We start from the raw sequence: 13,114 nt of genomic DNA, 5'->3' as shown, positions 1-13,114 counted from the left end.
GAGTCCCTGGGTACTAAGCATAAGGGCTACCTTCTCGGACAGCTCTGGCTTCTGGTTGGTGGGCATAGGGGGTATCTTTGGCAATGCCTCCTGCCTCACGGAGCCTAGGCTGATCGCAGCAGCACACGTAGGCAAAGATGTCCTGCGTGGGCAGAACCATGAAGTCTCTGTGCAGTAAGGGCTGACTGCTCCTTTTCTCTTATGTCACTCAGTTTCCAGGAGAAAGAAAGAGAGAGAGAGAGAGAGAGAGAGAGAGAGAGAGAGAGAGAGAGAGAGAGAGAGAGAGAGCAAAGACCCAGGGTTGTCCTTCCTGCCCTGGACGGTCATGCTGAGCTTCACTGTTTGGCTTCATAGGGCAGAGTCAGAAGCATGGGTGGATGATGCAAAGAGGTAAATTTAGACTTGAGGTTGGAGAAAACTTCCCAACAATTGGAATTGTGCGAAGTGAAACAGCTTCTTGGAGAGGTGGTGAGCTCCTCCTCCTGGGAGATCTTCCTGCAGAGTCAAGATGACCATTTGTCACATAGGCTGTTCCATTATACTGAGAGTTCTTTTCATGTATGGGATGAGTTAGATGGCTGCTGAGGTCCCTTCCAGGTTTCAAATTTGGGCTTCTTTAACTATGATTCCTCCACATCCTCACAGATGTAACTAAGGATTCTTGAAAACAATGCCAATAGATAACAAGCCCTGGGGTGCTGGTAAATGTTTAATCACCAGCTCTGAGGAGAGTGGGGAGGTGGATGTACTTATAACACACTTTTAAGTTCAATTTGCATAATTAGCATTTTTTCTATCACCTAAGTCTAGAAAAAAATGACCAACACAATAAATCAAGCCCTGATTTATAGCATTCGCTAATTTCCAAGGTGTAAGTGCTCATGCTGAAAATTTAACAACAGACCCTTGCAAGCCTGTACCAGCTGGCTCTAGAACACACCTGTTTATACTAAGAAAGGCTGGAAAGACTATGAAAATGGTCCCTGCAGTAGGCTGGCCATTTGGTGATGAATTCCTTTTCTGTGGCAACCCATGAAACAAACAAGCAAAAATTTTTGTGCATGGGGAATGACTTGGCCACAGTGATACAATGAGTCAGTACTGGCGCCTAGATCAAGACTGAGCTCTTTGGATTCAGAATCCCTACTAATCCAACATTATAGCTGCGGTGATGTAGTGGTTGAGGCAGTACTGGATACACACACATGTACGCACATATATACATATATACACACATACACATCTGTACACACGTACATATACATATGCACACACAAAATGTGTATCTACATATATATAGTGTTGTGGGTATATTGTATGAGCATGTATGTACTCTTATGCACATGTATTATGTATACATACATTTGCATATATATAGGTGTATTTGTGTGTATATATGTATATATCTATGTCTATGTATATTTGTGTATATATGTATGTGTATCTGTACGTGTCTATGTGTTAATATGTGCATGTATAGATGTATATTTTTGTATGCATGTATTTATATATTTGTCTGTGTAGCCAGTTCTGGCCTCAGACACTTATTAGCTGTATGACCCTGGCCAAGTCACTTAACCCTGTTTGCCTCAGGTTCCTCATCTGTCAAATGAGCTGGAGAAGGAAAGGGCAAAACCACTCCAGTGTCTTTGCCAGGGAAATCCAAAATGGCATCATGAAGAGTCAGATGCAACTAACCAATAACAACGTGTATATATGTATAAATGTGTGTACATATATTTGTATGCATGTGTATGTGCGTATGAAACAGGTAATTGAGATGATGGTGTGAGAAAATAATCTAGGGATTTTGTTGTGTTGTGTTTGTCCTTCAAAAGGAAGGTGAATTTTGATGGACAGAAGCTGCCCAGTTAAGTTGGGGTGTTATACCAGAAGCGAGTGAGACATGCCACAGAGTATAAGTTTTAAGTGGAGAATTTATTAGCCAGCGGCCATTGGGGTACTGCATCACAAATCAATGGCTACGTTTGAAGCGACAAGGTAGTTCATATAGGGAATTACATGCCAGGTCACAGGGTGGTCTGGGGGTACAGGAACAAAGGCCCTGACAGATCACAGATTCTGACAGGTTATCGTTAAGTGGGATAACCTTATCTATTGACATTCCTTGGAGGAGTCACGGAGCCCAGGGATATTTGCTAGACTCCAAAAGGTCTGAGTCCACTTTTTAGTATGCAAAACTGGGGTTTGTAGTTAGGGGCTGGGGGCAGGGTTTTTCTAGCAATAGCTGGCTACTCAAGTATCACAGGGGTTTACTAGCTAGACTACAAATCAATTCATAAACTACACAAACTCTCTCTCTCTCTCTCTCTCTCTCTCTCTCTCTCTCTCTCTCTCTCGCTTTCTTTCTAGGAGTTTTAGTGGAATGCTGGACTGCAATATCAATGTGAGTCCACAGTATGACATGGCAGCTGGAAAAACATGAATGTTAGCCTAGTGATTAACACACATTTATTAAGTACCTCATGTACAGTGAGGCATCATGGCATAGTACCTAGAGAGCCAGCCTTGGAGTTAGAAAGACCTGGGTTCAAGTGCCACCTCTGACATCCACTGCCTTTATGACTCAGGGTCAGTCATCTGGACCAGCTGAACCAGCAAAGGCGAGGGGTGTTACTGGAGGGAGCACTAGACAGTGTATAAGGATCCTTTGACTTCAAAAACCACAAATTGTGTCTTATGCTATTTTTTCCTTTTGTTGAGTATTTCCCAATTGCATTTTAATGTGGTTGGGGCATTTATTCATGGCCCTCACGCCACCCATGAAGGGTATTTGACGTCTCTGCCTTGGGCACCTGTAAGTTGGAGAGACTCTGCTGTATCTACATTGGGAGCAATCTCCTTATCCAAGGGTGCCCTGAACCTATGGAAGCACATCCGACTGTGCATTAGGCAATTGAAATGTAAAGACAAAGTAAAACAATCCCTGCCCTCAAAGAGCTTCCATTCTATTAGTAAAAGCAACATGCACACAGCAATGTTTGTAAAAATAGATACAAGGTAATTTGGAGGGGGGGTGGCAGAGGGAAAACACCAACTTGTGAAATCCTCTCCTTGGGAGACAGCTGAATGTTGAAGGAAGCTGGTGGTTATAAGAGGTGGGAGTCAGGGGACATTCAGGGAGTGGGGCTTTTCTAGATCTACCTCCTAACGTGATGTAATGAATGGCTTCTGGTGCCTGCACAGAGGCAAGGAAAAGGGTGCTGGAATATTGGGGAGGGAGCAGGAGGAAGGTCTCTTTGCTGGAATCATAAAGTGTGTGGAAAGGACCGTAAAATAAGGCTAGAAAGGTGGGGTGGAACCAGATGTTGAAGGGCTTTCGAAAATTAACAATAATGACTAATATTTGTAGAGCACTTGCTGTGAGCCAGGCACTTTACGATAGCATCCAATGTGGTCCTCGAATCAACCCCAGGAAGTAAGTGTTATCATTATTATCCACATTTTACAGATGAGGAAATAGCTTAAGTGACTTGCCTAGGCTCACTCAGTCGGAGTCTGAGCCTGGCTTTGAACTCAGGTCCTCCTGACTTCAGGCGAGGTGCTGTCCATTGTACCACTTAGCTGCCCTAATGCTAAGCGGAGGAGGTTGTATTTGTTCTCTTTATAAGCTCTTGGGGTCCGTATTATAATAATATTAACTAACATTGATATAGTGCCCAATATGTGCCAGGCACTGTACCAAGCATTTTATAATTATTATCTCATTTGAGCCTCACAACAACTGAGTTAGGTGCTATTATTAGCAAAAAATGAGGATTTTACAGAGGCCAAGTAACTTGCTAAAGGTCATACAACTAGTAAGTACCTGAGGCTAGCTTTGAACTCATGTCCTCCTGATTTTAGGCCCATACTCTTTCCACTATACCATCTACCTGCCATGATACCAAGCAGAGAAATTTGTATTATTCTAATTTCCATTCACACTTATGAACTAGGTCTACCAGAACAAAGCTAACTAGCAACTTTTCCCTCTCAGGGGTCTGGGGGTCCCCCTGAGAGGTTGTCAGTATCTCTCTACCACTTTTGGCTCAAGCCTCATTAAAGCATTTCTTTCTAATATTAATCGGCAGCTACAGTTAGTATCTCTTCTATATCATGGTTGGCCCACGGCGTTCAACCAATTGACATTAACCAACTTTTCCAAAGGGACATTTGCTGAGAAGATACAGGAAGAACTGAAGTATAAAACAATCTGCCATTCCCTCCTTCAATGTGCTCTCCAGGCGCACATTTCTCTCTTTTTGGAGGCATTTCTAATACCAGCACTCCCTTTGTTCAGGTTTGATGTTGGTATGAAAGGAGGCTCTTGGAAGTCATTGAGCAGTTAACAAAAGGAGGTTTAATTTCCCCCAACATAGCAAGCATAAAAATCAAGGATATAGTGACATTTAGTTTCTTTGGACATAGCACCTCTAGTCTCCAGATGGAAACCTGTCTGGTCATCAGAACAGGAGAGGGTGAAGGACAAAGAATTCACATGGTCTTCGGAAATCCACCAAGTCAAAGGGCCCCAACTGCCCATGGTTGGGTCTTTGTATGCATTCTGATGTACAGAAAACTTCATAGAGGAAGTCAGGCCCATTCAGGTCCTGGGGATAACTGTCTCCTCTTGGGGAAAATAAATACCTGTACAAAGAGGGAAGGAGAAGAGACCTATGCCTCCTCCATATTATGGGTTGGGGGAAGAAGCTGCATTAATGTAGATATTGGTCTTATCACACAACTCTAGCACCTTGGTCCTTGGGGGAAAGTGATATTAAACTTAAAATGGCTTCTACAAAGAATCCACTTTACCAAGTTCAGTATAGCCCTACATGAATGGCTCCCTTATAGAAGCAGGTCATGGTACTTCAGATTCCATCCATTGCTGGGCTAAGTCCAGCAGATTGCTCATGAGGCAGCACTGATACCTCAAATGGCTCAAATGCCAGCAAACTGATTCCCAGACCACTAGTAGGACCCTTGACCTTTAGAAGTTCACAAGACTGCATCTTAGTCCATTTCACCTAATAACAGCAAAAAACAGGAACAAGAAGATGAAAAACAGAGACATTACTTATTTATAATCACATCCAGGCAAATAGGCCTCTAGGAATGGCAGAACCTCTCTTCCCACCCAGAGGCTTACAGCAGATATTGCCTCAGTCACCATCAGGAAAAAGAGACCAATTTGACTGGTTAGTGACTTTTTTTACACCCTCTCAGTTTTAGCTCAGCAGCCAATCAAAAGGCTGTGTGTAAGTGAGCAAAAAAACAATAAGAGAATACTTGCACCTTCTACAGAGTTAATATGGGGGATTTCATCAAATAGGGTCCTCTGTGCATGTTCATCAGGACTGGGTTCTAATTGGCCAATCCCTTGTTATATGTTTAACCCTCAGGACCTGGGAAACCACTAGAATTTATTAACCAGGGAAATGAGAGAGCTGATAGTTTCACCATAGTCTGTTCTGGTCATATCACATCTGGAGGAGTGTGATTAGTTCTAGGGTCTGCCAATGAGAATGGACATTGATGAGCCGGAGCACATTCAAATGCATTCGGAAAGGACAGAGGGGAGTTGAGATCATACCATACAAGAATAATGCTATGTTTGAAGGGAAATCTTTGGGAAAACATGACAATTTCATCTTTAATCTTCGAACTGTTGGGAATCAATCCTAGACTAGCTTAAGTCAAGTGAAGAAGGGATATATTTTTCCTGTTCCTCAACCTTTGTGCCCCTACCATTCAAACAACTAGGAGGTTAGCGGTTATTTCCTATGGTATTTCCAAGAATGGATGAGCTAAGGAGGCCTCATGATAGTCTCCTTTCAGTGGCTTAATACATGTCATCATACCCACCCCATTATGACTAAGTAGTCAAGTGCCTAACATGCCAGCAGTTATGGCAGCAAAAACATTTATGTGTGTATGTAAGTGAATGAATGAATATTCATTAGCAGGTGTTCTTAACCTTTTTTATGTTATAGACCCCTTTGGCAAACTGGATGAAGCCTATAGACTTTTTTTGAGAATAATGTTTCTTTCAAAAAATTCATGAAGGAAATGCTGAATTTCAGATAGAGGTTAGATAGTTTTTTTTCTTTTTGATACAAATTCTTGAAGGCTATTCGTGGTCCCCTTGGGAAGCCATGGACCTCAGGTAGAGAACCCTCATGTTAGAAAAATGTCCAGTGAGCAAAAGTGACTTCTGATGAGGATTTCACCCTGACAGATATATCTATGTTTCTTTGGAATGTGGCATGGAGTATATTCATCCTAAGAGTATATACCTTCCATCAGGTACATTTGGTTGAGCTAAAGTCTGTGGTTGCCATTCAACAAATAAATTATAATTAAATTAATCATTCTATCTTTCCATTTGTATCATTTATTTAGGACACATGAATCAGTGTGTACCTGGATTTGAGTGTGCTATGTTTGCATCAGTGACTACGGAGTTAGCTTGCTATATAACGTGAGTATTTGTGATTTCTTTTTAAACAAAGAGGCAAGTGAAAAGAAATCAGAGATAAGGGGATGAGGGAGAGAAATGAGGTACAGAAGAGGAAGTGCCTTTACTTGTTGTTCACAGGTTCCAGGAATTGGTCAAGGGCTCTAGCCAGGATATGATCTAATTGCCTGCCATAAATCATCTGTCAGGCTATAAAAACAAAACTAAACATTATTTTTTTCTTTTTTAAAATTGTGTTTTTCCCAAATTACATGTAAAGACCATTTTTTAACATTTAAGTTTTTTAAATTTTGAGTTCCAAATTTTCACCATCCTTCCCTGAGATGATAAGTAATTTGATATAGGTGCAATCATGTAAAACATATTACCGTATTAGTCATGTCATGAAAGAAGGAGCAGAACAAACAAAAAATTAGGGAAAAAAAGAAAGTGAAAACAGTATGCTTCAATCTACATCCAGACTCCATCAGTCCTTTCTCTGGAGGATAACATTTTTTATCACAAGTCTTTTGGAATTCTCTTGGATCGCTGGATGGCTGAGAATAACCAAGTCATTCAGAGCTGACCATCGTACAATACTGCCATTATTGTGGACAGCATTCTCCTGGTTCTGCTCACTTCACTTGGCAGTTTGCATAAGTCTTTAAACATCATTTTCTAGAAAATCAAAATGAAACTACCTGCAAAGAAGGGAACAAGGCTGTATTAAGTGCTAGGCACTGTGTTAAGCAGTTTACAAATATTATCATTTTATTACTATGATTAATATTAACAATTAACCATATTATTTAATTTATTATTTCATTACATTAGTTATAATATAGAAATGATAATAAACAATATAATATAATAAATATAATATGATATAATATGATAATATATCATATCATAATATCATATAATATAGTACCATATAATATATAATGTATATTATATATATGTTATCAATATTACAAATATTATCATTTGATCCTTATAACAACCATGGGAGGTAGATGCTTTTATTATGCCCATTTTACAGTGGAGAAAACTGAGGCAGACACAGGTGAAGTGACTTGCCCAGGGTCACACAGCTAGTAAGTGTCTAAGACTGAATTCAAACTCAGGACTTCCTGACCCCAGGTCCAACGCATTATCTAATGTACCACCTCGCTACCTCCTTCCAAGGATCATGGGATTTAGAGTTTAAAAAGAGGGACTGAAGAGATCATCTAGTCCAAGGCCCTCATTTCCTCCCAAAATGAGGAAACTGAGTCCCAGAGGTGAGACCTGACTCGACCAAGGTCACACAGGTAAGTAGTAGAAATTGGCCCCGTCCTGTCCTCAATCCTTTTCCAGGACTGACCTATGATTTTGGCTAATCTACTTGGCGCCTGAAAATAGAGAAGTTCTAGATTTTGGTTCTCAAGTTAATAAAATGACCGTTTGTTGGCATTTGAACAGTTTCTAACAGATCATATCGCACATTTTTCATGGCCAGAGCTCCACGTACAAACCTGGGAAATTTTTCCATTAGACACGGAGTACAAAAAAAAGTTTTTAAAAAACAAAAGAGAAGCAAGGACATCAACTAGTATGTGACAGGCCAAAGTCCTGTAGCATTACCCCAGGGACATTTTCCTAGGTAAACTACAATTCCTAGAAGAGGCATCTTTTCAGCCTTTAGTAGTGTTGAGCATGGATTTGGAGTCAGAGGACTTGAGTTCAAATTCTGGCTCTGCTTTTTTCCATTGTTTAGTCCCGTCTGATTCTTCACGACCCCATTTGGGGTTTTCTTGGCAAAGATACTGGAATGGTTTTGCCATTGCCTTCTCTAGCTCATTTTACAGATGAGGAAACTGAGGCAAACGGTGTTAAGTGACTTGCCCAGGGTCACACAGCCAATAGTTGTCTGAGACCAGATTTGAACTCAAGAAGATGAATCTTCCCAACTCCAGGCTTGGTGCTCTACCCACTGCACCGCCTAGAGGCCTGGCTTCTGTTACTTACTAAGTACGTAGCTATGGGAAAGTCACTTGGCTTTCTGGATCTCAATTGCCTCAGTTATAAAATGATCTCAAGTTCCCATCCAGTTCTATATGTTATGGCATTATCTACTCTAGACATTCTGGATATTAGCTGGGACCCTGGGAATTCTCCCACCAGATCTGTCTATTCTACCTCACAATAGGATCTCATGCATCCATCGCCTCCTTTGTAGACCTGTTCCTTCTGACCCACATCACGCTTCATCTCTGGTCCTGCAGTAGTCCTCTCTGCTGCCAAAGTAATCTTTGTAATCCTAGGCTCTCGAGATGGAAGGACTTTCCAAGGGTCATCCATTCCAACCCCAACATTTTAAGTAAGAGAAACTGAGACCTAGACGAGTTAAGTTTCTTGCCAAGGTCACACAAGTAGTAAGTGATAGAACGGCGATTCAAATTTCTGTCCTGTGACTTCAATTTCATCCCTCTTTTCACGGCACCACTGTGTCCCTTAACATGCGTCTGCTTTGTATTTTTAATTTATGCTTTATTCTAAATTTAGATGTACCAAAAAAAAGAGCATAGCAGAACACAGAAAGAGGATTGTACATGAAGCCGTCAACCTACATTTCATACTAATTAATGCATCAATCTTATTATGTCATCCTCCTGCTCAAAATCCTTTAGGGGCTCTCCATTACCTACACAATTAGGCAGATACCCCTTACTCTGGTATTTAAGACATCCCATGGTCTCCCTTAACATAATCCGTACATTATATATGCCAATGTAATGAGACATCTATCCTTTCCCATATATTTCATTTTGTTCTCCCTTACTTTAGGGCATTTGTTTTTATAGTTAGATAGATAGATAGATATAGATAGATAGATAGATAGATAGATAGATAGATAGATAGATATAGACAGATACATAGATAGATACATGTATACATATAAATCTTTTTTGGACCAGACTCTCTCCACCTTGCCCCATGTTGAAATTCTTCCCAGCTTTCAATGCCCAGATCATCTGAAGCCTCCTCTATAAGGCCTTACCTGATCCCTCAGACCTGGAGGCCCCTCTATCCCCAAAACATTATTCCTTTTTTTGCCTTCTATGGATTTGGGGGGGGGATGGGATTTTAACATAACTTGTGGCCCAGGATCTCCCGAGCTCCAGACTCACAAGGAACTGGTTGTATCTAAAAGATCATTAGATCTTTAGCTCATGTCCTTCCTCCTAGAGATTATTCTGGAAAAACTCCAAATATACTCATGTATTTTTCCACAGATGTAGGGAACCCTAGCTACCCTAATGAATGTATATTTGGTAGTGTATCAGGGGAATAGTCTTTAGTTAATTCTCAGAAAATATAGAAGGTGAAAAAGTAAAAAAAAAAAACAAAAACCTCACAGAAGCCCATCAAAAGAAAGAGAAAACTAAACCAAGGGCTCACAGTAATGTCCAAACTCTCTTCAAAAGGGAACTGAACTTGGGTGTTGCCATTTTCACAATACACTGAAATTTCAGTGACATTCTTCTCTCTCATAGGATTCCATACAATCCTTCTTGGTGTTATCAGAGAGCAAAACCTTTCTCATTGTGGAATTTCACAAGAATTGTGGAATTTCACAAAAAATGAAGTTTTGTTACTTTTGATGACATCTACGTAATTAGAATCCACTGCTAACAAATTGTTTATAATTCAAAACTCCCCTGAGTTTGCTTTAATGAACAGGTTAAAACTGAATTAGCAGCATCTATGTTCATATAATTAGTTTGAAACCAGCTTAAATATGTCTGTGCTATTTTGTTTGAATTATACATTGGCCAGGAAAACTAACCTTCAAAAGGTGAATTTAATACTAGCCATCCTATCTAATCCCAACAACATTTTTTAAAGTGCCCACTATGTGCTAAACACCACATTAGAGAATACAAAGACAAATTCTGGGAGAAAAATTAGTGAGTTTTAATGCACTGAAAACGTATGCAAAATACTAGGGAGCTCATAGAATCATAGATTTAGATAGGAATGAGAGATCATCTAGCCCAACCCCTTCATTTACAGATGAGGAAACTGAACCTACAGATGTTGCCCAAGGTCCCACAGATATTAAATTCTGGAGCTGTGATGCAAATCAAGTCCTCTTGTTTGAAATCTGATTACTTCCACTATCGTGAGGTAATTAATAGATATCTTAGTTTTTTGCTTTTAATATCTTAATAAGTTTTATATTCCTCTAAGAGATTTTTTTCAAGGCATAATGCAGGATCAAATGTAATGAAGTTTTTCATTTTTAACAAAGTTTTTAAAAAAGCATTGTAATAAATGGATGCTATGCACCAGCTATTACTACTTCTTACCACGAGGGGGCAACAGCGACTCATGAGAAAACTAAATTACGTGAACTTTTTGATTATGTGGGAAGTTGTACTGTATTTAAGGATCTGTCCATCCCAGGAGCTTCTAACACTCTCAAAGGTGTAACATTTGTTGTACTTATGATTTTATTTCTATTCCAGACCCTCCAGTCAAGGAAAGCTACCACTATAAATGCCCAAATCTAAATCTAACATTATCAAAGATACATTATTATTAAGAATGTTTTATTTTATCTGGTTACTTCTGTAATGATAATTTGAAAAATTATTTGGAAGTATTTCTATATGTTATCTTGTTGTTACCTAGTTAACATCTTTAAACTGACTCATTTTAGCTTTCAATGTGCTTGGCACATAGTAGGGGCTTAATAAATGCTTAAGCATCCTAGGTGGCACAGTGGATAGAGTGTCAGGACTGGAATCAGGAAAATTTGAATTCAAATCAGGCTTTAAACACTTACCTGATGTGTGAACCTGGGCAAGCTATTTAAACCCTATTTGCCTCAGTTTCCTCATCTATAAAATGAGCTGGAAAAGGAAGTGGCAAACTACTCTGGCATCTTTGCCAAGAAAAATCCCAAAAGGCATCCAAAAGAGTCAGACATGACTGAAAATGACTGAACAACAATAACAATAAGTGCTAGTTGACTTGATAGTACTTGATTCCCACGTTATACTTGTCTAAAACTGTGTCTCTTTCTCCATATCCGTTCATCACTTCAATGTCAGGAGACAATAGTATCCTTTATCATGGCTTTCTGGGATCATGGTGGATCTTTTCATTGATCAGACTTCCTAGGTCTTTCAAGATTGTTAGTTTTTACAATGTTGATGTCATAGTATGGATTATTCCCCCGGTTCTGGTTTTGCTTACTTTACTTTTCATCAGTTCGTAGAAAGCTTCTCAAGTCTCTCTGAAACCATCTCAAGTAATTTCTTACAGCACAATTGTATTCCATTACATCCATATGGGATAATTTGTCCAGTCGTTGCTTAATTGATGAACACCCCCCCCCCCCCGCCGCTTAGTTTCTAGCTCTTTGTCACCATAAAAAGAGTTACTATAAATATTTTTTTATATAAACACCTTTCCGATAGTTTTAAAATTTTTTTTTAATTACATGTAAAGACAAATTTTAACATTCACCTTTTCTTCTTTGATTTCCTTAGGGTATAGTTCTAGTCGTGATAATGTTGGGACCAAAGAACATTGCACCAGCTAGTAACTTTTAAAGAATTGGCAACTCAATAGATTAAGTAAATAAGAGAAATCACTTGAATTTCCTGTCTACCATTCCTTGAAATGCTGTTGTTGATGCTCATCCCGAGTGGGACAAAGCTTCTCAAAGTCAGCCTCACTCTCTCCTCCACTCATCCTCCTTGAAATGCAGAAATGACATTCAAAAACCAACAATACCAATCTACTACTAAGAGAACTAAAAAATTAATTGCTCAAGCCCCAAATGCTTTTAAATTTAAATTTTATTCCGATGAACAAAAATCTATTTTCTCCCAAGCCTTAAAATGACTAGTAGCTGGGAGAATCAGGAAAGGCTTCATGTAGGTGTTGTCACTTTATTAGAACTTTGAAGATAGCTATGGATTCTAAGAGACAGAGGTGAATAGGTAGGTGGTATATTCTAGGCATGAGGGACAGTCAGAAAGAAGGTATGAAACACCATAGGTGATGAACAGCAAGAAGGTGGGGTTGGCTAGACCAAAGAGTTCATAAGAGGGAGTAATGTGGGATCTTCCTGGAATGGTAAGTCAGAACCAGGTTGTGAATGGGTTGTATAAGTAGGAATTTCCTGAATGCTTTAAGTTGAATTTTGTTTTTTCATTTAAAAAGCAACTTGGAAAATTCTGTACCCTAAAGATGACAATCTTGGATAAGGTGAATATTCTTGGCTTCCCCTGGCACAAGTGAAATTGTGGTTTTCACATTGGTTTGAAAGAAATTTAATACTTGAAAAGGGGCTTGTCTTATTGGCATAGCTAACTCAACCTTCTAACTTCTGAATGTTTGAATGAATGAACCTCTGAATGTCAATCTCAGCAGGTCTTTTCTCGCCGTATAACTTTAGTTTTGGAAGGTTTGTAAACTGTAAATCAGGTTATTGAAATGTATTCTCCAACCTGAAATCTAGCTATAATATACAGGTCATGGGAAGAACAGATAAAAAGAGAGGAGAGTAAGGCAGGGGAACAAAGTGATGGTGATCAAGCAAAACAGATATGAAGCAAATAGTCTACTATCCCTTGAACCATTGTATTCTTACAT

At 39.4% G+C, this 13,114-nt stretch overlaps 1 protein-coding gene across 1 annotated transcript in view; it reads left to right on the top strand.

The window, feature by feature from the left end:
- The first annotated feature begins 6,425 nt into the window (after positions 1–6,425).
- ALPK1 (alpha kinase 1) overlaps positions 6,426–13,114 on the top strand; it is a 129,886-nt gene continuing 123,197 nt past the window's right edge. Inside the window, exon 1 of the mRNA XM_036764557.1 lies at positions 6,426–6,484. The gene's annotated coding sequence lies outside the window, so the exon portion shown is untranslated. The remainder of the gene's footprint in view (positions 6,485–13,114) is intronic.

This window comes from Trichosurus vulpecula, chromosome 6, assembly GCF_011100635.1.
Source record: "Trichosurus vulpecula isolate mTriVul1 chromosome 6, mTriVul1.pri, whole genome shotgun sequence".
Lineage (NCBI taxonomy): Eukaryota > Metazoa > Chordata > Mammalia > Diprotodontia > Phalangeridae > Trichosurus > Trichosurus vulpecula.
Note: the sequence above shows the minus strand (reverse complement) of the source record. Positions and strands in the feature narration are given on the sequence as shown.